This window comes from Mus musculus, chromosome 11, assembly GCF_000001635.26.
Source record: "Mus musculus strain C57BL/6J chromosome 11, GRCm38.p6 C57BL/6J".
Taxonomy (NCBI): Eukaryota; Metazoa; Chordata; class Mammalia; order Rodentia; family Muridae; genus Mus; species Mus musculus.
The window spans coordinates 108362401-108390237 of NC_000077.6; the positions used below are offsets into that span (position 1 = coordinate 108362401).

Sequence of the window (27837 nt, forward strand, 5' to 3'; positions counted from 1 at the left end):
TCTCAGCTTATGAACACTACTAATCATATATAATAATTCATTTTTCATATCTCCTTGGTCTCAGAAGTGATTAATCAATATTCGTTGATAAAATAGTTTGCAGTAAATGGAGGTATCAAGATCCTCTGCTACATAGTGAGTTTGAGGCCAATCTGGGCTACATAAGACCCTGTCTCTAATCCCAGCACTTGGGAGGCAGAGGCAGGCAGATTTCTGAGTTTGAGGCCAGCCTGGTCTACAGAGTGAGTTCCAGAACAGCCAGGGCTACACAGAGAAACCCTGTCTCGAAAATAAACAAATAAGACCCTGTCTCAAAAAATGAAAAACTTTCATTTGGCTCAGTAAGGGGTATCTCGTGATAAGATAATAAGTATACCACCTCTTTTGTTACATAAAATATAGTTTGTTGGATGCTTTGTTGTAGAGACAGAATCACATTATGTAGCCCTGGCTGGGCTGGAACTCAAAGAGATCTACTTGCCTCTGCTTCCCAACACTTTAATACCAAGAGCTGGGACTGAAGGCCCCGACACCATGCAAGGCATAAAGTACATCATGAGAGAGCTCCACCATCAATGGGAGGCCTCGCTAAATGTCATGCATTCAACCTGCCTGGACGCACAGAGAGCGACCCCAGAAGTCTCCAAGTATTCATTCCACATGGTTTCCCCCCTTTTTATTCCAACTAATACAACTCAGGACCAAACTCACCATCACTTTTTACAAGAATCATACATTGTGCAATAGACGGGGCATGGTGAATCATGCCTACCATCCCTAGACCTGGCAAGCCAAGGCAGGAGGATTGCTATGAATTTGTGGCCAGCCTGGGATATATTGGGAGAACCAGATCAGCTTGGACTACATATCAAGGCACGGTTCTAAAACAAAACAAAACAAAACAAAAAAACAACCAACCAAACAAAACAGATTGAAACAGTAACAACAGAAAACTCCCAAGACTATTAGAAGCTCTCCCAGGGTCACCTTGCTGTGAAAGTTGCTACTCTGTAGTCTGTTGTCTGAGAGTCCATAAACAGAAGCCTGTGGTGCGGCTCCTGCTCACCGTCACTTTTGAAAAGTTGCTTGGGTGTCCCTGGAGCCTCTGTCTGAGCAGCTGGAGGTTTGCCCACCTGCACAGGCTTAAGAACCCTGACAGCCTGCAAGCCTCACCCGCCCTCGGCCTCTTCCTTCTGAGGATTTCTGCAGCCTGTAACACCCAAAAGAAAGGCCTGGACTTTACACACTTAGATGGAAGCAGGAATTCCATGTGCCCATGGTGCATATATAATGTATGTGGAGCAAACATCTTGTTTTAGAGGTCAGAGGTCAATGCAAAGTTCCTTGCTCTGTTGCTTCCCATTTTATTTTTTAATTTCACAGGTATGGGTTTTTGCCTATCTGTATATCTGTGCACCACATTCACGCCTGGTACCATCTAAGGACAGAAGAGGATGTCAGATCCCCTAGAACTGTAGCTACAGATGCTTGTGAGCTAACATGTGGGACTGGGAATCTAATTGGGGTCCTCTAGAAGAGAAGCCAGTGCTTTTAACCACTGAACTGTCTCCTGCCCACTTTCCACCTTATTTTGAGATAGGGCCTCCCTCTAAGTCCAAAAGCTCATCAGTTAGCTGGACTGGCCAGCTGGGGGCTCCAGGGATCTCCCTGTGTGTACTGCATCACACTGTGGGTTTGGAAAACAGGGAGCTGGGGTCTGGAGAGATGGCTCAGAAAGATTACAGATGTGCACTACCACAGCTGGTTTGTGTTCTGCTGGACCCAGCGCTGAGAGAAAGCACTCTGTCAACTGAGCTGCCTGCCCAGATGTCTTTCTTCGGAAACACTCTAGAGAAGCCTGGTTCTTGCATCTTCTCTTCCTTAACCCTTGTCAGCTGTCCTCTGCTCCAGACCTGCACTCTAGTGACCGCATCCTCCCAAAGATCACTGCTCACTGTAATCCACAGATCACTTGAGCTTCTAATCGTCTGTGTGATGTCCCCATCTCTCACCTCACAACTCACTATTCCAGTAGCTTTCTAAAATACCAGTGCTAGTAACTGCTACCCAGTGTCATCTGTCCCTTCTTCCTGTTTTCTTTGGAGAGGTATCTCATCCAGGCTGAAACACGGTACTTCCAACTGCTTTGTCAGCTTAGAAGTGAGCTCGAAGCAGAAGAAAAGAGAGTAGCCTAGACACCTACCAGTCAGGCTCTTTGGTGGCTTGAACAGAGCCCCGATTTCTAAAAGTTCCTTTCCCTCACCCAGCCAGGCCTTTGGAGACTTGCGATCAGTGAGGACATTCTCCCGAATGACGGGGAGCTCTCTCACTTCCACAACATGGGTATAGTGGAAGTGTCGAATAGATTGTTGTCACTGTAGGTTTGGGGATTCCCTAGAAGTGAAATGGAAAATGCATTTGGGGAGATGAGGGTTTCTGCATAAAACATTGAGAACGGCTCCTAATCGCCTTTTCTGGCACACTGGATGACATATCCAGAGACTCTGAAGCTGCAGAGGATGGGCAGAGGAGAGTCTGACCTGTCTTAGGAGGAGCCAGATTTCTGGGGCTCCTCTTAGCTGAAGCAGGGTGAGAATGCACAGGTTTCCACATGGGCAAGATTCAGGGGAGAGCTGAGAGGCCCACATGCTCAGTGGAGATCCCTGGAAAAGCAGTAAGCCTGGATTCTCAGGCAGGGTTGAGATCAGACTCTGGGGGGTGCGGGTGGGGCTTCTGCAAGGTCAGGGCCACGTAGTTGTTTGTTTAACATAGTGAAGAGCCAAGTAGGAAAAGATATGCCCTTGGAGGTTGCTGGGGAACGCCTGTGGCACACACCCTCCCCCTCTCCCCCCCTCCCCCCATCCCCCCATCCCCCCAACGCTCCTGCCTCGCCCCACCCCAGAGCTGGAACTTTGGGCTTCAGAGACTCATTGTGGCACAGTGTATCTCTCTGCGGGGATTGTTTGCTTAGTGACACATCTTCCTGATACCTTGTGGTCATTCAACTGGCTAGGCTGGAAGTGTGTGCCAGCTTACTGAGTCAGCTGCTGGAAGGACTGTTTTAGACACGTAATCCTTCTAGAAGGCAGTGGGCAGAGGGGTAAGGAGGCTTGTAGCAGTCAAGCAAATTCCTGAGACTTTGAATAATGTCTACTTCTCTTCTGAGCCTCCTCTGTTTTCTGGACAATAATTCGGGAGCAGTAAAACCTACCTCCTTTGTGCTAAGACCAACTGAGGTTGCATATTTTCTTTTCTTTCTTTCTTTTTTAAAAAACAGGGTCTCTTATATTCGATGATGGACTTGAATTCTCTTTGTAGCCAAGGGTGACCTTGAACTTCCAGCCCTCCCGCCTCTACCCACTGAGTTCTGGCACTCCAGGCACGTGCTACCATGACCCAGCTGCAAGGTGCTAGAGTTCAAACTTCACGTGTGCTAAGCAAACACATTACCAGCTAAATGACACCTCTATCCCCGAGGCTTCGTATTAAAGCAGCCGTCATACCTCAGCCACCAAAATCTCACCTTAGCACCTCTTAAATATAGGTTACAGTGTGCAACCTTCTGAGTTCCAGATTCTATGGGTCCAGGTGGGACTTGAGAATTTGTACTTTGACTAAGTCACTAGCTGGATCTGCCACTTTTCACTGTGGAGCCAGCATTGGAGATGTAGCCCTTTAAAGCATCCAGGCTGTCTGGGATTTATATGTGGTTTTAGTGAGCTCCTATAGTCTTTTTATTCAGGTGATAGAGTCTGTAAGCCAATGCTTTGATTTCTGGTTTGTTTGTTTCTTTTTGCAAAGATACTATTAAGTTTTCCTGTCTTCCAGATATCAGCCTACTCTGCCAGAAAATAGAAACATATATTATAGCCTTTTTGTAGAAACAGTAATGACAAACCTAACCTTTCCTAAAATTTAGTGGTGGAGGGAGGCAGGGGGGATGTGCCAGGACACTTATTCAGAGGCCAGAGCACAACTGTGTAGAGTCGGCTCCCTCCTTCCACCTTCATTTGAGTTCCAGAACTTACCTCAGGTTCCCAGACTTTTATAGCAAGCACCTTTACCCGCTGAGCCACCTCATTAGCCCCATAATATTTATAGAAAGCATTCGTAAATATAGTCTGGTTCAATCTTCACCAAAACCTCATTCTGTGCTTCAGAGAAATCAATTACTTTAGTCAGATTCAAAGGGCTAGAGAAAAAGACAGAGCCTGGACTCAAACTTGGGTTTTCCACTCCATTCAGTTATTCTTCCCACCAAATCTTGGTGTCTTCATTTTCTCCATTGCTAGTACAGACTATTTTTCTGTTTTCTGTTTGTTTGTTTGTTTGTTTGTTTGTTTTGGTTAACATACATGTCATGGGTCTTGAGTGAAGCAATTGATTCACAGCAGTTTGAAAGTTTTTCAGTTTTATGGCCAACACCCCAGGAGCAGTGCACAGCAGCAGGTAGACACGCCTGATGTTTCGTGTTAGAGCATTTACCACTGAGGCATGTATGCTGAATTTCAACCAGGAAACGGTGCCTTACTCTTCAACAGAGACACTCCTTGTCCTATAGGGCTGTGTTAGAGGCAGCCTGTCCGTGTGGGAGAGAACAAGAAACAGAGGTGCGTGTTCAATCGACGATTGCTGAAAAGCAATTGGAAATTGCTTTCTATCCAGGGAAAACAAGAAAAGCCATCTAGCCATTTGCCAGGAATGGGAAATTTGCAGGAGTGAAAAAAAAAAAAAAACCAAAATGAAACAGCATTGGCTTCCTTTGTGGTAGGATGGAGAGCCAAGAAGACATTCTTACACTGTGCCATTAGGGAATTGCTTTCTTGCAGAGAGGAGCACTGTAGGGCAGGCTGGCAGGAGGAGGAAGTTAAAGAGTAGAGCTGCTGGAACCCACAAACTTGGCTTCAGATCAGCCTGTCTGTCCTTTGCTTACTGGACAACCCCAAGCAAGTCACCATCCTCTTTGACAGCAGCCACTTCTCCGTGGCTGTGGTGGGAAAAAATAGGCTAGAAGGGTTCCTGATAGCATCCCACACCATCAACAAACTGCTTCTCTCCTCCACTAATGCCATTGACCCCATCTGCCTTTACAAAAACTGAAGAGACCACGCTTTTCCTCCGTGATGCCTGAGAACAGGTGAACAGACTTGGAAACTCACGGCCCTCTAGTTTTAACTGTCAAGTTGACACAACCCAGAGTAAGCTAAGACTTCGAGATCCAGGGGTTGGCCATATCAGACTGGCCAGGGGGAATATCTGAGGGGGATTATTTTGATTGTTAATCATAGGAGTGCCCAGACCACTGTGGGTGGCACCATCCCCTGCATAGGTGGTTCTAGGCTGTATAAGAAAACTAGCCAAGGATGGGTCTGCAAGTGAGCCAGCAGGCAGCATTTCTCCATGGCTTCTTTCCTTTTTATTAGTACTTTGAGAGTTTCGTACATTTTTTTTTATCATATTCACTACCCCCCCCCAGTACTTCCCAGATTCACCCCACTTTAAAACCCACCCAACTTTGTGTCAAACAAAACAAAAATAAAACAAAAACCCTCAAGATCAATTCATGCTGTCCAAAATGTTCTTTGATTTGTTGTCCTTCACTAGAGTACAGTTGACTTACAGGGGGTTAGGGGCTACACTCTTAGAGAAAATGGACCCTTGCTTCCATAGCAGTTTACAGCTGTCAGTCACTCCAGGGCTAGGGGTGCCTGGCTCTGCTCTCCAAGCTGGGATTTGGTCTGGCTGTGGCTTACACAGGCCTCATGCATCCTATCCTAACCACCATGCATTCATATATGCGGTCACCCTGCTGTGTCCAGGCGACACTCTCTCCCCACAGTTACCCCTCATGATCTCAGCTGCAAGTTCCTGCTTAAGTTCCTGCCATCACCTCCCTGTGAGCTGAAACAAACCCTCTCCTCCTCTAGGTTGCTTTTGGCCAGAGTTTTATCACAGCAACAGAACGATGCTAGAACACACAGGTTTTCGTATTCTAATCGTTATCTTATTTTGGGTGGCCTGAACAAAGAACCAGAGGGATGCATACTGGGAGTTCAGCTTGGAACTGGTTCCTTGAAATAACAGTGAGGAAACTAAGACAGGCAACGATTTGAACACAAATCAAGGCCAAGTCTCAGAGCTGCTTACAGCTGGTGTTGGGCTTTCGGCTTGTTGGGCAACCATGTAGGATTGGTACATAATGACTATCATGGTGTCCTTTAAAAACAGACAGTTAGGAAAGTTCCCAGGAAAATGAAAATATATGGCTACAAAAAAGCTTATATATGACTATTTATAGCAGTGCACACCATAAAGAGCCAAATGATGAAAACAGCTCAAATGTCTTTCAACGGATGGATGAATAAATAAACTGTGGTATATCTATACAGAAGGAATATCAGCCATGAAACAGAATGGAGTGCCAATGCATACTACAAACATAGGTGAACTGTAAAGATATTCAGTATATATATACTATATACTTATATATAGTATATAATATATACTATAGATAGATAGTTATAATGACATAACCCTGTTGCAAAAGAACTTTATGCTTCCATTTATATGAGGTACCCTTTCAATTTCTGGCCATCAGTGTAGCCAGGCATGGCATTATCAAATCAGATACAACAGCATTTTCAATGCAGAAGCAACTTCCGTAAGTGAACTCTATACATCAAAGCTATAGTACGTGGTCCTGAACAAAGACAGCTCCTCTCTCCTCTCGCTGTTACCCTCTCTGTTCCTACTTTGTTGTATTTCTGAAGAACCTCAATATTTTGGTTCATGGTTTCAGAGATTTCAGTCTATGTTCGGCTCATTTTGTTGGCTTTGGGACTGAGGCTGAATATCATGGCTTGGAGCTCGTGGTAGAGCAAAAGCTGTTCTCAACATGGCGTCTAGGAAGTAGAGTGAGAGAGGACTGGGCTGAGATTTCCATATCTCTTCAAGAGCATGAGCCCAGTGGTCTAGTTTCCTCTCATTAAACCCAGCCTATTATGGGTACTACCACCTCCCAACAGTAGAAGAGCAAGCCTTTGGAAGCATTTAAGTCCTGCATCACAACCATCATAGAGCGTGGGAATCAGAATATCACTGTGCATTTCCAAGAGGCAGGGGTCACCCTCACTGAGGCTCACAGGACTGGAAAAAAAATCTTGCCAACAATCCAACTAGCTTCCTGGCTAGGGAGTGAGCTCTCTCTGTGTTACTGGAGGTACCCAGGTACAGCTAAACAACAAGGTGCCAAAGCTAATTTTGATAGAAAGTTTATTAAAAGATCTCCCCCAGCAGAGTCCAACTCACTGAACCCAGAGAAGCCTGAAAAGACGTATCTTAGGAGAGCCCTCGGAGACCTAGGGATGGTTCTATGGCTCTCTGTGTTTAGGAGCCCTGAGATAAGCTGACCCCTAGGACCCTCGACCAATACTAGAGCTCTTTGATTCTGCAGCTGAATGTTTATTCTCAGCCAGAGAGATAAGTGCCATGTCGTCTTTGTTCAGGGTACCTGAGAAGCAGAGATCAGTGGTAAGCAGTTCTGATCCTGATTGGAGCATTGGAGAAAAACATTGCAGTGGTGAGCACTCAGACCCATTAACATCAGGAAACGTTGTCAGCCTGGGAAAGTAGCGATACAAGTCATTTTCAAGTTTGCAGAAGTAATGGGCCCTAGCTGAGTATTGACCTCACCCTGGAGCTGGGCATGCACCCATCCCACTCTTCCCTCTGGGACTCCCTGGTTTCCATCACTCCAGCACTTTGCTGGCAGGGTGTGGTCATGGATGGGAGTGGATGGAGAGCAAGGGAGAAGCAGTGGGAAGCAGGCACAAGGTACACTGATCTTGTTCTCGGCTTAGCAAGCACAGGAATCAAATGCCCCCTCAGTGTTGGGCAGGGCAGAGGGACTGAAGAGATGGCATCCCTTCCCTTAAGCTGGCTTTCACTTTGGATACAGGCCAATTATTCACGTCTATGGGCGCAGTTTGATTGATATCTTGATGTGTGCCCACATGGTTCAGTGGCCAAATTATTTGCCGAGCAAGTGTGAGGATCTGAGTTTGGATCCCCAGATCCCATGTAAAGCCAGACACAGTAGCGTCTGTCTATCATCTCTGAGCACCCGAGGAGAGATGCTAAGTAGAGATGGGAGAATGCTCAGAGCCTTGCAGGCCAGTTAGCCTGTATTCAGCAACTAACAACCAAGTGTCTCAAACAAAGTGGAAGGCAAAAAACAACACCTCAGATTGTCCTCTGACCTACACAGAGACAGAGACAGATACACACACACACACACACACACACAGGGCAGGGAGACAATAAAGTACAGGTATTTGGCATACAGACCACTTCATCTATTGAGGTCATTAAATTTTTTTCTCTTCTACTATGCTAAAATATTCAATATGATCTTGTTAATTGTAGTCACCTACAGTTCACTAGAACACCAGAGCCCATTCCTCCAGTCTGACTGTAACTGTACCCACTGACCAATCTTTTCCTATAACCTTTCTCCCTACACCCTGCTCCCTGACCCTGCTAACCACTCTCTAGTCTGTGAGTCTATGAGCACACCTAGCCATTCTTCATTTTCTGCCAACTGCCAGATGATGGAAGATACCCATACCCAATACCTGTCCTGGAAACTACACTTTGATTAGCAAGAGTCAAGGGGTGGGAGACAGGGTGGGGTTGGGGGGGAGGAGGCTGATCTAGAGAGTAGATTCTAGAGTCCAGGTGCCAGAGACTGAATCCCAGCTCCATCTTCAAATCAGCCACATCACCTTGGGCAAGATGCTGGATTTCTGTGATCTCAGTGCCTGTCAGAGGGAAGGGAAAGGAGAGTGTTTCTACTCTACAGTATTGATACCTGCCTAAGAAGCAGCACGGGGCACCGAGCACTGTTCCTGGAGCACTGGATCACCCTGACTGACATTGAGAAGGAGATTGAAGAAAGGGCTTGATAGTGATCCAGAGGCAGAAGGACAAGTACTGAGCCTGGAGCTGAGCAGTGCTCTAGGGAGGTGTGAGAAATGGACAAAATAATCTCAATCTTGGTGTTATACAAAGGAATACAACAACAAGGCAAACGTAGCTTAGCAAGGCAATTCTTTTTTTTTTTTTTTTAAAGGGTGCACCAAGACCCCAGTTGGGCTGGCAAACACACTTGGCCAAGATGGTTTCCATCTTTTATCCCTGATATAGGTGGTTGACTGTGGCTCATTCTGTTGGACACAGCGCTGACACAGCTGGCTAAGCAACCAACACAAAGGGGATGAAGAAGGTTCAGGAAATGTGAGACTTTTCTGGGCTAACAACCCTTGATAGACAAAATGGAAACATTAAATAAATAAAATTTAAAAATAAAAACCAAGTAACTGCCTTTGAGAAAAAAAAATCTAACCACCTTCCATGGGGGGGGGGGGCGGATCTTTTCTCACAGTAAGCTATCTCTTCAATTTCTTTTCTCTCCCCATCTCCCTTTAAGCCAATCCACATGGAAACTTCTGCTGCTTTGTGGTCTGCATCTCGTGGGTGGGTCTTGCTTGGGTGGTACTAGAATGTCTCATTGCTAGTAGGACCCACTTAAGGGGCTCCCTTGAATTGGCTACCACTGTACCAGCTCAGCAGCCAACCTCGATGGCTCTTTAGATCAATCACCTCCAAAGTGCTATCCTGATGCTTCGGTCCAAGCAGAGAGACCAGCAATGAGCCCAGTCTGATTTCAGAAGGAATGCTCTTTGCTTCCCAAGTGAACTTTCACTGACCACTCAAGCAAGACCCAACAGGAATCTGAATAAATGGGATCCCACAGTTTAGGGGTGCTTATGGCACAGAACCCCATCCTGGGCCAGCTGGCCTGTCTCTGTTGTCAGTCTCTTAAAGTATCTGTGTACCTCCTAGACACCCGAGACTCTGATAATTGTCTAGCTCACGTTTTGTGTCTAATTATGGAAGCTGGATATAATCCAGAAAGAAAAAAAAAATCCTCGTTAGTCATTGGCCCTCAGAGGAACACAAATGGCACTGAGATTACGTCTTCCTCTGATCAAAATGGCAGTCATTAAGAAAACAAATAACATCAAATGTTATTGAGGATGTGAAGAAAAAGCTCCTGCACACAGCTAGTGGGAATGTAAGCTAGCCAGCAACCACTATGGAAGTCAATATGGAGGTTCCTCAAATAACAAACAGTAGATCTTCCAAATGCCCTAGAGGCACCAGGATGTTTACCCAAAAGACTTCAAGTCAGCACATATGGCAATAAAACCAGCCAACAGAGGAAAGAATTAAGGAAATGTGGTACAGGTACATCTATACAATGGGATATTTGTTAGCCACTGAAAGAATAAAATCATGCCATTTTTGAGAAAATGGATGATGCTGAAGATGACCCAGTTACGTGAATTAAGTCAGCCCCAGAAAGACAAATACCATCTGATTCCCCTCGCTTGTGATTCTTAGATAGTATACACATACATAAAATCATGTTTGCATGTATGGCATGAAAGTAGAAGTAAAACTCTGTGAGGTGGGGCAGAGAGTTCTCAGAGAGAGGAGGAGGGATAAGGGCCTATGAGTGTATGCTCTACATATAAACTTTCATAAACGCTTAAATTATTTTTAAGAAGTTTAAACCCTAGTTGGAAGGATTGGGTATTTAAATCAGTGGCAGAGTGCTTGCCTGTTATAATGGTCTGAATATGCTTAGGCCATGGGAAGTGTCACTATTAGGAGATGTGGCCTTGTTGGAAGAAGTGTGTCACTGTGTTGGAGGACTTTGAGGGCTCCTAGTGTTCAAGCTCTGACCAGTGCAGAAGAAAGAGCCTCCTCCTGGCTATCTGCAGAAGACAGTCAGTTTCCTCCTGGTTGCCTTCAATCAAGGAGTAGAACACTGGACTCCTTGTCCAGCATCAAGTCTATCTGGATGAACCTATGTTCCCTGTCATGATGATAATGGACTGAACCCCTGAAACTGTAAGCCAGCCCCAATTAAATGTTTGCCTTTATAAGAGTTGCCTTGATCATGGTGTTTCATCATAACAGTAAAACCCTAACTAAGACACCTAACAAGCACAAGATCATGGGTTGGGACCCCAGTTCTGGAATATGATAAAAAGCAAACACCCAGAACCTCTGCTAAGTAGCTGAATCGAGAGTAGCAACATGGCACAGATAGTGTTTGAACTTCCTCCGCAGCAAACTGCAGCAGATAAAAGGTGCATCCTGCTAAATAAGGAGCCTTGGCTACTTAAGTCTAAGCTCCAGGCCCTTTTCATAAAGCTGGAACTGAATCAGTACCTCAGAACTTCATTTCTCACCAAGTCTACAGGTAGCAGGAGGTCCTTCTAACAGTAAAACTGAGCCAGAAGAAACAATATATCCTAGACAGTTCCCGGTGATATAACCTGATAATTACAAACAACAGAAATGCATTTCTCACATTTGCCAAGGCTGAGAAGCCCAGCGCCCAGCAGGGTCTGTAAGAGAGGACTAACTCTCTCTTTCAAGATGGCTGCATCTTCACTTGGTGGCCAGGGTAAGTGCTGCAGAAAGATAAAAAGGGACCAAACTTTCTCTTGATCCCTTCTGTAAGAGCACTAATCTTATACTAAGACCCTAAGGTTTAATCACCCCATAAGGACCCCAGCTCTCAATACTATTGCGCTGGATGTGAAATTCTAACATGCATTTTCAGCAAACATTGAAACTACACCAAGATGGCTTCTAGAGACTAAAGAACCCAAGATCAACTTGGTTTGAGGCAATGATACCCCCGACGAATATAACAGAATTATACCTACCACCAAAAGCCAGCTCATTGCTTATTTAGCAGCTTCTTTCTTACCCCGCCTCTGTGTGTGTGTGTGTGTGCCATGTTGCACCTATGGAAGTAAGAGAACAGCCTGGGGGTTCTGTCCTTGCCTTCCACCATGTTCGAGACAGGGTCTCCTGTGACTCTGTTCTGCATACACCAGACTCTAGTCCATGAGCTTCCTGGATTTCTCTTGTCTCTGCCTCCCATCCCTCTGTAGCAGGTCTGTGATTACAGATGCATTCCTGCACTCAGCTTTATGTGGTCTAGACTCAGGTCCTGACACTTACATGTCAAGTACCCTTTGAGCCATGTCCCATCTTTTTCTTGTTACCTTTACCTTTCCCCGTTCTCCTCGCTCCGTATTTGTTTATTTGTTTGTTTGTTTATTGTATGCAGGTAGCTGTCTTCAGACACATCAGAAGAGGGCATCAGATCCCATTACAGATGGTTGTGAGCCACCATGTAGTTGCTGGGAATTGAACTCAGGACCTCTGAAAGAGCGGTCAGTGCTCTTAACTGATGAGCCATCTCTGCAGCCCCTCCCTTCTTTCTTTCTGCACTGAAACTATTTATTTTTTTCTTACTTTATGGAAACATAGACAAGCTTTCTTTATGAAGGTTCCAGAAGGTTTACAGTAAAATCTCTGAGTAAATAAATAACAAAAAAGATCTTGACTTTATAACATTGAATGACTGTTCTTCCCTATTTATTATAAGCAAATGATAGCATCTTTATAAGACAACACAATAGTCTTTCCTTATTTGTGCTTCATTTCCCCTGGATTTAGTTACCTATAATAAATAAAAATATTAGATGCAAGCTGCCCAAAGCAAACAACTCACAGCTGTAAACGGCTGCCGTTCTAAAGTTGCATGGTGACGTCGAATGACATCATATGCCATGACTCTTTCCACCCAGGATCTGAGCTTCCCCTTGTCCAGTGTGTCTATATCAGCTGCTCTTTAGTCACTGAGGACCTGTCTTGGTTGTCACACTAAGTGTCCCACTTGTCACTGTTCCGTTCAAGTCACCTATTCACTTAACAGTGTGCAAGAAGAGTGGCGCTTGCCAGTTCATTTAAGGCAGTGTTGATTAGGGTCTGGTAGCTCACACCTATAGTCCCAGCACGGAGGATGGTGAAGCAGGTGGGTTGCTGTGAGTCTGAGGCTTGACTGAGATCCTGTTTCAAGAGAGAAAAAAATCTGTAATTCTATCTCTGTTGTAGGCGTTCCTTCTATAGACTTTCCTGGAGCATCACGAACACTGTGGAGCGCTCCATCTACCATAACCACACCCTTTAAAGCAATGACAGATCCAAGAGCTGTTGATGTTTAATCTTACAGGAGATTCCAGGAGACCTTCAGCCTTTTTTTTTTTTTTTAAAGTTAAGCTCTATTGTTTGTTTTAATCACAAAGCAATGCAATCTTAAAATGTTTAACAACGTTTTTACTAGCGTTGGCTACCGTCTTTGGGTCTAGCTGCTTTTGTAACTTCTGCCTCTCTTCACTGAGATCCTAGATGCATCTCTCTCCGTCTGTCTCTCTGTCTCTCATTGTCCTCATTCATCCAGCTTATTATGGCTGGAGAGGACCCTCAGGATAGACACAAACTTATCACAGCTCTGATAGTGCAGAGCTTTCCAGGAGCTCAGAGTCAGATAGACTAAAGTATAAACTGCTTCTTACTGGTATTGGGAGTATCAACAAATGGCCTGGTTATCCTCTGTGTTTGCCTGTTTGGTGTGAAAATAACAATAACAAATTCTATCCCGCAAGGCGGGGGAGATGCCTCAGTCAGTAAGGCAAACGATTTGAGATTAGTCCCCAGAACTTGTGTTTTAAAAATGATGGGCATGGCGTGTGCTTCTAATTCAAGTGCTTGGACAATGGCGACAGGTGGTTACCAACATCTTATTGGCTACCCAGTTGTACTGGCTGGTTCTGTGAGACAACTTGACATGAGCTGGAGTCATCAGAGAGAAAGGAGCCTCAGCTGAGGAAATGCCTCCATGAGATGCAGCTATAGAGCATTTAGTGATCAGTGGGGAAGGCACAGCCCATTGTAAGTGGTGCCATCTCCAAGCTGGTTGTCCTGGGTTCTATAAAAAAGCAAACTGAGCAAGCTGGGGGAAGCAAACCAGCAAGCAGCACCTCACCCAACTCCATTCTCCTGAGTGCTGCATCAGTTCCTGCCTCCAGATTCCATCCTTGCTTGAGTTTCTGTTCTGCCCTTCTTCAATAGCGGACCATGATCTGGAAGCATAAGTCAAATAACTCCTTTCCTCCTCAACTTGCTTTTTGGTCATGATGATGCTTCATCACAGCAATAGAAACAGTAACGAGAACAGCAATCTGACCTAATGGGCACATCTCAGGTTAACAAGAGACCCTGTCTCAAAACAAAACAAAACAAAACAAAAACAAACAAACAAACAAACAAAACAAAACAATGGCACAGTGCATGCAGAATGGCATCTGAAGTTGTTTTCTGGCTTCCAAAGGCACATACAAGTGTATTCATAGCTACACGTGCAAGAATACACACACACACACACACACACACACACACACACACACATCTTTAAAAATCAGATTGCTTGAGCTTACTCCAAAAGTTTCTGATGCAGTAGAAATAGGTTGGTGCCTGTGTGGAACCTGCATTTCTAGGCTACCTTGGTCATGTGCCTGATGTTCACGTTGGGTGGCCGGACTGCTAGGAACCACTGATCCATGACACGGGATAGATTAAGATACAGATCTCTGCTTGTCCACTCAGTAATTGTGCTACTTTGTGGTCAACCATAGCTTCCTTCTCTGAAACATGCATGAAACATTTTTTTTTTCTGTCTTTCTTGAGACAGAGTCTCACTGCTACAGCCCTGGCGGGGCTGGAACTCTCTGTGTAGACCAGGATGAACTTGAACTCAAGAGGTCCGCCTGCCTCTGCCTCCGCCTCCCCAGCGCTGGGACTGAGAGTGTGCACCACCATACCCTGCTATCTTTATTGTAATAAACATTGTCTGAGATGGCAAGTGAGGACCACCTAGCACTTAGTAGGTCCTCATAAAGCTTAATTTACTGCTTTGTGGCTGGGCCCTTTGCTGTTCAGCTTCTAGAGCGTTTGTGTCTTAGAGAACTAAAGCAGGTAGATGATTTTGTCCCTAGAGTTAAGTGCATCTAGGCTTGGAGGCTTTATGAGACATCTGTCACTTGCTCAGGGATAGTAATAAATACACTCTGTAGCTGTGACTATTGATCCAGGGACTTCCTTAACTTCTTACCTGTATGCTGTTTAAGAGAATGATGCATTGATTAAAAACTACCCTCTTCAACTGCTGACTAAAACAGGTTTTACAAGTGAAAATTATATTGAATATATATAGTGAATATGTCTCTGTGTATGTATGTGTGTGTGTGTGTGTGTGTGTGTGTGTGTGTGTGTGTGTCTGTCCCTGGGTCTTTTCTCCATTAGTGATAGGTAGGATATGAGTATCTATCTGTACTCACATCTTAAAGTCTATTCATGAGTTGCAAAGCAGGTATAACTCTAATTGCATCTCTTCTGTTTAAGCAGCACGTTCTCTGGGGAGGGGGAGATCGCCATCTTTCTGCTGTGAAATTGGTTTGCTGGTTTTCTGCCAAACGGAAGTCTTGCCACAGTAAATACATTCACTTTAATTATTCATTTCTATTTGCTTGAAGAAACATTCTTACATGATACGCATACGTCCGTGCATTTCCTTGTTGCAGCAACATGAATTAAATAAGCCGCTTTCACAAGTAGACCAACTCCAAGGGATTTCTCGCTAACTTGTTTTCTCTATGCTCTTCGCACTTCCTCCTCTCAGCTGAAGAAAAGGTAGAGCCTGGTAACCCGGAAGATGTCAGGAACAAGACAGGAGGATCTTTCCAGTGCTCCTTCAAGTAACTGAGAGAAACTGCACTGTCAGGCATTACCGTTTTCGTCCTTAGCCAGCTTCACTGACTGACTGCATAACCCAGTGAGGTTGTGAGTCTTACATTCATCAGTAAGGCTTCACAGCATACATAGCGGGGGCTGTTCTGCCATCTGGTGTTCACCGCGGGAAACGCGCCCGAGACATCACGAGTTAACTAGCCAGTATTTGTCTTATAAGTTAGTGATAAGTGTGAAGTTGTCAGAGGCTCAGCTAAAGGCAATCCCAGAATCTCTGCCAAATTCCAAGAGAAGGCAATGCAAGGCTATACATCAAAATGAAAACTGTGCGCTCACTTGGTTGCGATTCCTTTTCTATGAATTTGTCTTGTGCATATTTTTATACAGGCATGTATGGTTGGGTGTGGCTCAGAGGACAAGCTCACGTGTTCTCAGGCACCATCTACTTCAGTTTTAAAAACAGGACAGGTCTCTCACTGGCTTAGAACTTGCCTACTAGGCTAGTGTAACTGACCAGCACTCCCCGGGAATCCTGTCTCTGCTTCCCAGTGCTGGGACCACAACCATGTACCACCAAACCTAGCTTTTTAATTTTAATGTTAATTTTCTTTATGAATGTGGGTTATGAAGATGAAACTCAGTTCCTCATACCCATTCTATCAAGAATTTTGCTCACGGGGCCAACTCTCCAGCCCAAAATGTTACATTACAGACCTTGGCTGACTTTCTATTCACTGGAAATCTTCCTCCAAGTATCCAGAGAGTGACACAATGCACAGCCCGTGTCTTACAAGAACACTTGACTCCTATGAGCACCATTTGTAATTCCTGTGTAATGAGTTTTGTAAATTCCAAGCCCATTGTGACTTAAAAACTATCAACCCGGCCGCCATTTTGAAACCTCAGAACACATCATAAAGAATGCCCAAACCTCAAAACAAATCAGCCTCCTATAGATTTGATTTTCTTTGTCCTTGATATGGATGATATTATTATTAGTTACCAATATCATGTAGCCAACATTTAAAATATGGACATTTCACAATCTTTTTTTTTCTCCTTTTAATTATTGTCCCTGAGAAGGGCTGTTAGGTAGGAATACCGAGAATGAAAGGGGTCTGTACAGCCACTGCCTTGCCTGGCATCATTAGAGGCACATGAATATGCACTCAGATATGAATGGTTACATGACCATGGATAATGATAGCCTTTAGGAATGGAAAAGTTCTGGGGGCCAGCAGTACCTTTACATACATGACAGCAGGTGCTGTCTACATTGGGCAGGGACCTCCCTTGTGCTGAGACCCCTTCAGTCTTAAAAAGGACTCCTATTTTCCAATCATAACGAGCTGCCTAGAATTAAAAGATGGAAAGAAACTTGACACGTCTGAGGACAAGATGAAGAGATGGGAGGAATAAGCATTCCTTTAATGAGACCATACTGTGTGTACTCATCTGTGCTGACTTAAAACTCAGAAAGGCCAATTCTCTCTTCCTCCTCCTCCTCCTCCTCCTCCTCCTCCTCCTCCTCCTCCTCCTCCCGTCTCCCATCACAGGAGCCGCTGAGACTCCAGGCATGCCTGCCTGTTCTTGCCTTCCCTAACTCTAATATTATTCCATTCCCTTCTGTGTCTATCTTAGTTAGGGATTTACTGTTGTGAACAGACACCATAACCAAGGCAGCTCTTATAAAGAACAACATTTAATTGGGACTGGCTTACAGGTTCAGAGGTTCACTCCATTATCATCGAGGCGGGAGCATGGCAGCGTCCAGGCAGGCATGGTGCAGGAGGAGCTGAGAATTCTACATCTCATTCCTAAGACTGGCTTCCAGGGAGCTAGGATGAGGGTCTTAAAGCCCACACCCACAATGACACACTTCTTCCAACAAGGCCACACTTATTAGTGCCACTCCCTGGACCAAGCATATTCAAACCATCACAGTGACTTTAAAAAAAATAATTTATCCACAAGACCAAGAACCTGCAAAAGAGACTCTGTGCCCTTTAGTGACACTCTGGTCAGTTTTAAATGTATGATTATGATTCAAATACTGTAAAACAAGGGTGTGAGATTTTTATGCTTATCAAAAAAAAGAGAAACTTTATAAAAGCATCTCAAGTGTTATCATCTATGTGTGGAAGAAGGGAGAGTGAGGGACAGAGGAATTTCTCCGTCCCTCACTCACCCAGTGTGTGGGGCTCTTCTCTCTGCCTGCCCACCTGAAGATGAGTACTAAATATTGAACTATTTTGAGTTGCTTAAAAATCTGAGTTGGAAGAGATTAAAGAACTTTCCTGTGTGGTAGTCCTCATCTTTTAACTCAGGCTTAGAACCCAGAGGTAGCTGGGGCCTTGAGGGATGTGACCACGGAATTAGCATTAGTCATGTAGGGGAGGAAAAAGAATTTTCTCTCTAACCCTTTATCATTCTTAATTGGGACTTTCTGGGTAGATTAGCAAGGGAAACCAGAAGTTGATTAACGTGTACATCTCACAAACACACGGAGGAATCTCAGAGAGGTTAATCTATCTCCAGTAAATGAATCTCAAAAGAAAAAAGTTAAAACTCCGGGCTTAATACCACCCCTCTTCTGAGACAAAAAAAAAAAAAAAAAAAAAAAAAGAAAAGAAAAGAAAAGAAAAGAAAAGTGTGGAAGAGAGGCATGGAAGAGACAGACGTGTAAGAAGGTCTCTGTGAATCAAACATCAGGTTCGTGAGGCAGACTTAGACCATGTCTGGTTCAGTGTCCAGTGTCTCTAGTGATATAGGCACCCCTTCCTGGTACAGAAGAGAAGACACTAGAAAACAGACTGACCTTTACATTGTATATAAAAGTCCCCTTACGAAAGGTGATGCTGTGTCATAGTTTCTCAAAGTAACCAGTTTACATAATCCATCGTGGCTTGAATTCTCTCCAATACTACTATATGGGGTCCACTGTGTCTTGAATGTCTCCTCTAGGCTCATGTGTTTGAACAGCTGGTGGTGCTCTTTGGGAAAGTTCTAGAACCTTTTAGGAGGCGGCGTCTTACAGTGGAAGGTTACTAGGGGTGGGGCTTGAGGATGTTTAGCCTGCTCCCACTTCCTGTTCATGGCTTCATGACTGCAGATATAATGTGACCAGCTGCCTTCTGTTCCAACCTATGAGTAAAGAATGGCTGGCAGGATGGCTCCGAAGATACAGGCTCGTGAGCTGCAAACCTAGGGACCTGAGATTCATCCCCAGATCTCCTGAGATTCATCTTCTGACTTTGACATGTAAGCAGTGTGGCCATGCTTATACACACACACACACACACACACACACACACACACACACACACACACGTATATATATATATATATATATATATATATATATATATATATAAATTTAACAAGCTTCCGTATCCAACTGCTGAAGCAAGTTCTCACCGTCTCTCAGTAACAGAAAAGGAAGCATAGTTCTTTTCTTTCATCTTTTGTTCTTTTGTGCTGTCTAGTGACAAGTACCAGTTCCCTGGGCCTCATTAGAGCTGTTTTGAGTGTGTGATCTGGGCAGGCATTTCAGGTGTTTTTGTGTAAGACATCTGAGGTGTTTATAATAAGAAGACTGTTAATGGGGGCTACATTTGAGCAAGCACTGGCTATGAGCCAGTTGTTCCTTGAGGACTCTATATGCTTTCTGGAAACCACTGGTAAAGTGGAGCTTAGGAAATTAATGTCTTATGTGGCCGCACACGCCTTTAACCCCAGGACTCAGGAGGCAGAGGCAGGTCAGTCTCTGAGTTCAAAGCCATCAGAGTTTGCATGGTGAGCTTCAGGCTAGCAAGGGTTACATAGTTTGATGCTGTCTCATTTTTTTTGTATTCTTGACAATTTCATACATATATACAACAAAATATGATCATAGTCACCCTTCCCTCCCCCCAGCATCCTCCACTGTGAATTGGAGGACCACTTCCCTGGTTGACCAATCAGAACTACAGTGATGTGAAAAGGCTAGAATCTTGCCAATTATCTTACCTGGGACCGCTTAACCACCTGAACTACCTCATTGCCTACCTCTGTGCCTAACTAACACCCTGTGTCTAACAGATAAGAAAAAAATCCCTTTGAAATCTATTAACTTAGCAGAGCACTAGCTTCCACCAAACCCCAGACTAAGAATGTCATCAAAGATGTCCAAAGGACAGAAAACAGCTTTCCCCATCTTGTAAGTACCTCTCTAATGTAACCACCAATGTGTTTTAAACATTTTAATTCTGTACAACTGTAAAAAAAAATTTACGAAACTGCTTCCATGTTGGAATATGAAGTTTAGGGCAACCTAAATCTATGTTCCCAGGGCATAGTCATTTAAAATGGCTCCAGAATAAACTATCTCTTATTCCTTTTAAGGTAAGGGCTCTTTTTTGTTTGTATGTTCGTTTTGAGTTGACACCATATTGCCCCAATGACATGTCCCATCTCACTAAGTGGAATTAGTATTGCCCATATGAGCATGGGTGCAGGGGTCATCCACAGGAGCATGGGAAAACTATCAGAGGCCACACCCTCAAAGAAGAACGAGTCTTCCTTTCCCAGGAGTTACCACCTGCCAAGAAATAACTCTTCAGAAATGGGTGGGGCCCGGAAAGCACCTCCCCCTTTTGTGTTGGAATTGCTGGATTGGTTGGCTGCAAGTCTCATGCCAGTAACCGAAGCTGCTGTGAGTCTGTGATTGCACTAGCCATGTTGTGTGGCAAGACTGGGGAGACACAACACATATGTTTACTTACCCCAGATAGGGATCCCATGAGAGACCAAAGTATGGATGATACCAAACTCTAACTTGGTGAACCAATGAGGGGTCACACACAGGAATGTAAGTGCAGGGTTATTTACAGGCACAGAAATGCCTTGAAGAGGGCTTACAATGCTGGAAAACTGGTGCACACTGCACAGCCTGCAGGCAGCTCAAGGAGTTGAAATGTCCTTTCCAGGTGGCTCAGCTTCTCTCTGTTTGGTTGATCTCTGCTTCCTCCCAGCTTCTAGGCTTGTCTGAGAGTCTTCTTTGCAGCTTGTCTTGTCGGAAAAGGTCTTTTCTCAATAGTCTTTTCTGTTTACATATTTTTGTAGAAGGAGGGGCCTAGTGAATCTTGTCAGTTTCAGAGACTTCCTGAGCTACTTTGAGTAGTTTTCTTTCTATCTTAATGAGTTTCCCTAGAGGATGAAGTATTTCTAAGAGGAAACTGCTGCACAACACAACATCATGTCCATAAGATGGCATCTTACAGCACAACTTCCCATCCTCTGGGGAAGTTTTCTTCTGTCTCTTCCTAAATTCCCAGAGCTTTGATATGGAGGAGAGTTGATATAGATGTCCCAGCTCCAGCTGAGGACTCAGGATTTTCATTCTCGTCACTGACAAATGATACATCTCTCCATTGACTTTTGCCCACTGCAAAAAGAATCTTCTCTGATCAAGGTTGAGGGTACCTCAGGTCTATGGATACAAACATAAAATATATAGGAAAGGAAGAAACAAAAACAACCCTTTTTGCAGATGATCTTGTGGTAGAAATTCCCCAACTGCCACATGTTAAGACCAAGAAAATTCCCCAGTGCTGAGTACTTTAGGAAGCAGACTAACAGAAAATCATAAGCTTACTTGGACCTTTATGAGATTTTCTTGTATTTGTGTGTGTGTGTGTGTGTGTGTGTGTGTGTGTGTGTGTGTGTGTGTGTGTATGTGTGTGTGTGTCTATTGTCATGCCAGTATCAGAAGATTGGATGCTACTGCTAGAGAGTGGAGTAGAAGATGATCTTACAAAATGATAAATTTACTTAGTGACACACACGCTGCAGTCTGTCTTTTGATTCCCTTCTCTCCCTAAAATATCTTGTTCCTCTAATGAGTCCAGTACGCTGTTGTTGATTTTCTTTCCAAAATACCAACTTGACCTAGTACCTACCATTTACTGACTTCAAGATGAGTTCAAACTCATTACAGAGAGCTTTTGATCTAGTTCCCACTCCCCTCCAGCCACATTCTCTCCTATTCATCACCTGAACTGTTCTGCACTGGTGACGTTCAGCTGTTTGCAGCTGTCAGCGTGCCCCATGCTGTTTTGTGCTCACTTGTTTTGGCATGCCAGAGGTATTTCCATTTTTATCATTATATCCTTACAAGCAAGGAAACACAGTGCCTCTCCTTTGTTACTTTATTTATAACCTCGTATCTCAGACTTACTAAACTACAAATTTCTGTCGGTTTGTTGTTTTGTTTTCTTTCTTTCTTTCTTTCTTTCTTTCTTTCTTTCTTTCTTCCTTTTTTTTTAATTTCAAGAAGTCCAGTAAAATATCAACCACAAAGTATAGCTCAGTAGCAGCTCAGGTAAGTGAAATTCAGGAAGGAATTCACAAGGGATCAGGAACTGAATTCCACAGAAAGAAGGGGATAGAAAGGAGCCTCACTTTAGCAATAGAGAGATGTATATGACAAATGCAAGGACTTGTACATGACATAGGTAAACACTTGGCATGCTGGGGCTGTGGATCTTGACCCTCACAGAAAATGGGTTCTTTAAAAAAAAAAGACTGTATTATCAGTAGCTATCTCCACTGTCCTAGACAAAGACCCCGGGTCTTGATGTTTTTGTTTTTGTTTTTGTTTTTTTTTTTTTAAAGAATTGAGAGACTAACATACAATGAAGGTTAAGAATGGTTGCTTAAGATACGTAGAGATGGTTTAACACAGATACATTTTCCAGGAAATTTTATTTATGAACAGAGGATCCCGGTAAACACATGAAGCTGCTTCTGTCACATGTGTATGTGTGTTTATATGTGTGCAGGAGCCTATATGCACATGTATTTAGAGGCCACTAGTGTTGTTTCTTGTACTCCCCAACCTTGCTTTTGGTAGAAGGCCTGTTGCTGACCCTGACCATACTGGTGAGAGGAGTCCCCAGAGACTCTCTTATCTCCATGGCAGTGTTGCTATGGTTACAAGCACCATCACACGGGGCTTTCTACATGGGTTCTGCATACTGAACTCAGGTCTTTTTGCTTGCAAAGCACTTGTTTTACTGACTGAGTTATCTTCCAAGCCTCTGACGGGACTTTCTAGACACCTGTATTTATGCCCATGAGGCCCTTTAACATGCTTCCTTAACCCTCTGCAAATTGCCTGCATAGCCACTGCTAGCTTTATTATCCTAGGAGCAAAGGCACTTGTGTTTTTCTACTGAGACCTTGTTGTTGGACACTAATGAGATCCCAACCCAGAAGAGACATTATTGAGAATAGTTTTGTTTTAAAGTCTAAACTATTGCTAACTATGTAATGATATGGTCAAAGTCTCTGCTTGTGAAGTAAATAAAGTTTTTGGACACGTTAAGCAATTAGTTCAATGAGACTTTGGACTGTGAGTCCACTACTTTATAGCTTGATGTACAAATGAGCACAGGAAAAAAAATATAAAGTCATTCAGAGCTCCAAATACAAAGATTTCTGTTTCTTGTAAAGACAAATGCTGCTATGTGTTCTTCAACAGAAGCGTATCTGTATGTCTATGTATGACTACTTATGATTCGTAAAATGCAACATGAAAGATGTAACATTAAGTCCAAGGGCTCAGTAGGTAAAGCCATTTGCAAACAAGACAGATAATCCAAGTTTGATCCTCAGAGCCTCTGTAAAGAGGGAAAGAGAAACTGACTCCCCAAGTGTGACTCTGGCTTCCACATATACACCATGACACATGCATACACCTCCCCCATCTCTCTCTCTCTCTCTCTCTCTCTCTCTCTCTCTCTCTCTCTCTCTCTCTCACACACACACACACAAGAATAATAAATAAAATTAAAAATTTCCAGGTCTGTGGTTCATACCTTTAATCCCAGCACCCAGAAGGCAGAGAGAGCTGTACCTCTATGAGTTTGAGGCCAGCCTGATCTACATAATAAATTCTAGGACAGCCCAGACTATATAATGAGATCCTGTCTCAAATAAAACAACAACACAAAAATTAAACTCAGGGGTTACTAATATCTACTACCAAGTGTAAATCCCAACAATTCAAAATAAACTTCCTATTTGCCAAAATAACTCAAGGTTTTTTTTTTTTCCTTCTGAATGGTGTTTCCATTTGCCTTGCCAAATTAAACTTCAATGTCAAATCCCAATATGTCTTTAAAATGTTATTTAACATCCATTACCAGCCAGATGCTCAGCTAGCCTGGGCTAACGTTTGGAGCATAAGCTGAAGTATATGGAGAGGAAGACTATCAGTAGATAAATAGGTGCATGTGCTGTGCTGTGTGTGTGTGTGTGTGTGTGTGTGTGTGTGTGTGTGTGTGTGTGTGTGTGTGTGTGTGATGGAGATAAGGCCGTGCCTGTGACTTGGTGTATATGTGGAGGCCAGAGGGAAACTTGGCAAGTCAGTTTCTCTTCTGAAGTTGCACAGAACAAAGCATCCCAAACTGGATAATGGAAACCATAGAATGGCACCACCCATGCTTCTCCCCTCAAAGGCTTTTCATCAGCCCCACTAATATTTTTGGAAGAGCTCTGGGAACAGTTTGTCGTCCTCAGTGATATTCAAGCCGTAAAGCGCTTAGGACTCAGTATCATCATCATTCATTACCCAGTCAATCTCGGTATTTAATTGTAGAAAGGGAGGTTTTTTTTTTTTTGTTTTTTGTTTTTTGTTTTTTTTTTTTATCAGCCAGGAAATAAAAATAACCATGAGCACACATGACACCCTGCCAGTCTAAGATTGATTTCATTGTTTCTTTATTCTCTGTTACTGTTATTTCATGTTGATGAGCACAGGAGGCAGGACCTGGCTAGGTGGTTTAGGATCCTAAAGAAAAATAGCCAGTTTCTCTCTCTCTCTCTCTCTCTCTCTCTCTCTCTCTCTCTCTCTCTCTCTCTCTCTCTCTCTCTCTTTCTCACTCTCTCTCTCTCTCTCTCTTTCTTTATTTTTCTTCCTTTTTTTCGATTTATTTTTTAAATTAGGTATTTATTTCATTTACATTTCCAATTCTATCCCAAAAGTCCCCAACACGCTCCCCCACCCACTCCCCCACCCCACCCATTCCCACTTGTTGGCCCTGGCATTCCCCTGTACTGAGGCATATAAAGTTTGCACGACCAATGGGCCTCTTTTTCCACTGATGGCTGACTAGGCCATCTTTTGATACATATGCAGCTAGAGACATGAGCTCTGGGGGTTACTGGTTAGTTAATATTGTTGTTCCACCTATAGGGTTGCAGATCCCTTTAGCTCCTTGGGTATTTTCTCTAGCTCCTCCATTGGGGGCCCTGTGATCAATCCAATAGCTGACTATGAGCAACAACTTCTGTGTTTGCTAGGACCCGGCATAGACTCACAAGAGACAGCTATATCTGTGTCCTTTCAGCAAAATCTTGCTAGTGTATGCAATGGTGTCAGCATTTGGAAGCTGATTATGGGATGGATCCCTGGATATGGCAGTTTCTAGATGTTCCATCCTTTCATCTCAGCTCCAAACTTTGTCTCTGTAACTCCTTCCATTGGTGTTTTGTTCCCAATTCTAAGAAGGGGCAAAGTGTCCACACTTTGGTCTTCGTTCTTCTTGAGATTCATGTGTTTTGCAAATTGTATCTTATATCTTGGGTATTCTAAGTTTCTGGACTAATATCCACTTATCAGTGAGTACATATTGTGTGAGTTCTTTTGTGATAGGGTTACCTCACTCAGGATGATGCCCTCCAGGTCCATCCATTTGCCTAGGAATTTCATAAATACATTCTTTTTTATAGATGAGTAGTACTCCATTGTGTAAATGTACCACATTTTTTGTATCCATTCCTCTGTTGAGGGGCATCTGGGTTCTTTCCAGCTTCTGGCTATTATAAATAAGGCTGCTATGAACATGGTGGAGCATGTTTTTTTTTTTTTTTACTAGTTGGAATATCTTCTGGATATATGCCCAGGAGAGGTATTGCGGGATCCTCCGGTAGTACTATGTAAAATTTTCTGAAAAACTGCCAAACTGATTTCCAGAGTGATTGTACAAGCTTGCAATCTCACCAACAATGGAAGAGTGTTCCTCTTTCTCCACATCCTCGCCAGCATCTGCTGTCACCTGAATTTTTGAACTTAGCCATTCTGACTGGTGTGAGATGGAATCTCAGGGTTGTTTTGATTTGCATTTCCCTGATGATTAAGGATGTTGAACATTTTTTCAGGTATTTCTCAGCCATTCAGTATTCCTCAGGTAAGAATTCTTTGTTTAGCTCTGAGCCCCATTTTTAATGGGGTTATTTGATTTTCTGGAGTCCACCTTCTTGAGTTCTTTATATATATTGGATATTAGTCCCCTATCTGATTTAGGATAGGTAAAGATCCTTTCCCAATCTGTTGGTGGCCTTTTTGTCTTATTGATGGTGTCTTTTGCCTTGCAGAAGCTTTGCAATTTTATGAGGTCCCATTTGTCAATTCTCGATCTTACAGCACAAGCCATTGCTGTTCTATTCAGGAATTTTTCCCCTGTACCCATATCTTCGAGGCTTTTCCCTACTTTCTCCTCTATAAGTTTCAGTGTCTCTGGTTTTATGTGGAGTTCCTTAATCCACTTAGATTTGACCTTAGTACAAGGAGATAGGAATGGATCGATTCACATTCTTCTACATGATAACTGCCAGTTGTGCCAGCACCATTTGTTGAAGATGCTGTCTTTTTTCCACTGGACGGTTTTTGCTCCCTTGTCGAAGATCAAGTGACCATAGGTGTGTGGGTTCATTTCTGGGTCTTCAATTCTATTCCATTGGTCTACTTGTCTGTCAGTATACCAGTACCATGCATTTTTTTTTATCACAATTGCTCTGTCGTACAGCTTTAGGTCAGGCATGGTGATTCTAATGGAGGTTTTTTTTATCCTTGAGCAGAGTTTTTGCTATCCTAGGTTTTTTGTTATTCCAGATGAATTTGCAGATTGTCCTTTCTAATTCGTTGAAGAATTGAGTTGGGGTTTTGATGGGGATTGCATTGAATCTGTAGATTGCTTTTGGCAAGATAGCCATTTTTACTATATTGATCCTGCCAATCCATGAGCATGGGAGATCTTTCCATCTTCTGAGATCTTCTTTCATTTCCTTCTTCAGAGACTCGAAGTTCTTATCATACAGATGTTTCACTTCCTTAGTTAGAGTCACGCCAAGGTATTTTATACTATTTGTGACTATTGAGAAGGGTGTTGTTTCCCTAATTTCTTTCTCAGCCTGTTTATCCTTTGTGTAGAGAAAGGCCATTGACTTGTTTGAGTTAATTTTATATCCAGCTACTTGACCAAAGCTGTTTATCTGGCTTAGGAGTTCTCTGGTGGAATTTTTAGGGTCACTTATATATACTATCATATCATCTGCAAAAAGTGATATTTTGACTTCTTCCTTGACAATTTGTATCCTCTTGATCTCCGTTTGTTGTCGAATTGCTCTGGCTAGGACTTCAAGTACAATGTTGAATAGGTAGGGAGAAAGTGAGCAGCCTTGTCTAGTCCCTGATTTTAGTGGGATTGTTTCCAGCTTCTCACCATATACTTTGGTGTTGGCTACTGGTTTGCTGTAGATTGCTTTTATCATGTTTAGGTATGGGCCTTGAATTCCTGATCTTTCCAAGACTTTTATCATGTATGGGTGTTGGATTTTGTCAAATGCTTTCTCCGCATCTAAGGAGATGATCATGTGGTTTTTGTCTTTGAGTTTATTTATATACTGGATTGTGTTGATGGATTTCCATATATTGAACCATCTCTGCATCCCTGGAATTAATCCTACTTGGTCACTATGGATGATTGTTTTAATGTGTTCTTGGATTCGGTTAGCGAGAACTTTATTGAGGATTTTGCATCGATATTCATAAGGGAAATTGGTCTGAAGTTCTCTATCTTTGTTGGGTCTTTTTGTGGTTGAGGTATCAGAGTAATTGTGGCTTCACAGAATGAGTTGGGTAGAATACCTTCTGCTTCTATTTTGTGGAATAGTTTATGAAGAACTGGGATTAGATCTTCTTTCAAGGTCTGATAGAACTCTGCACTAAACCCATCTGGTCCTGGGCTTTTTTTGGTTGGGAGACTATTAATGACTGCT

At 43.3% G+C, this 27837-nt stretch overlaps 1 long non-coding RNA gene across 6 annotated transcripts; it reads right to left on the reverse strand.

Annotated features, from left to right (window-relative positions):
- Positions 1-4429: 4429 nt before the first annotated feature.
- Positions 4430-18721, reverse strand: Gm36709. Of its 6 annotated transcripts, none has more exons than XR_880267.2 (4): positions 18554-18721; positions 12662-12999; positions 7511-7620; positions 4430-4579 (listed from the first exon to the last, which is right to left on the reverse strand). It is a non-coding gene; the product is annotated as a predicted gene, 36709 (long non-coding RNA). The 6 variants fall into 6 exon arrangements; XR_880268.2 differs by lacking the exon at positions 4430-4579 and adding an exon at positions 15327-15747 and having other exon boundaries at positions 7441-7620; XR_880269.2 differs by lacking the exons at positions 4430-4579; positions 18554-18721 and adding exons at positions 15327-15747; positions 16450-16552 and having other exon boundaries at positions 7441-7620.
- Between the last annotated feature and the right edge of the window lie 9116 nt (positions 18722-27837).